Source organism: Bombina bombina, chromosome 4, assembly GCF_027579735.1.
Source record: "Bombina bombina isolate aBomBom1 chromosome 4, aBomBom1.pri, whole genome shotgun sequence".
Classification (NCBI taxonomy): domain Eukaryota; kingdom Metazoa; phylum Chordata; class Amphibia; order Anura; family Bombinatoridae; genus Bombina; species Bombina bombina.
This window is the reverse complement of record NC_069502.1, coordinates 36,207,136-36,207,466: the sequence shown is the minus strand read 5'-3', so window position 1 is coordinate 36,207,466 and position 331 is coordinate 36,207,136.

The following is a 331-nucleotide window of genomic DNA, read 5'->3' as shown; positions in this document are numbered from 1 at the left end:
AATAACTCATCTGCACAATACAGAATGTGCCTCTGTGTTTGTTAAACACCTATTAAATAATCAGCATCCTGTAAATACAAGAAGTATAAAATAACTCATCTGCACAATACAGAATGTGCCTCTGTGTTTGTTAAACACCTATTAAATAATCAGCATCCTGTAAATACAAGAGGCATAAAATAACTCATCTGCACAATAAAGAATGTGCCTCTGTGTTTGTTAAACACATTAAATAATCAGCATCCTGTAAATACAAGAGGCATAAAATAACTCATCTGCACAATAAAGAATGTGCCTCTGTGTTTGTTAAACACATTAAATAATCAGCATC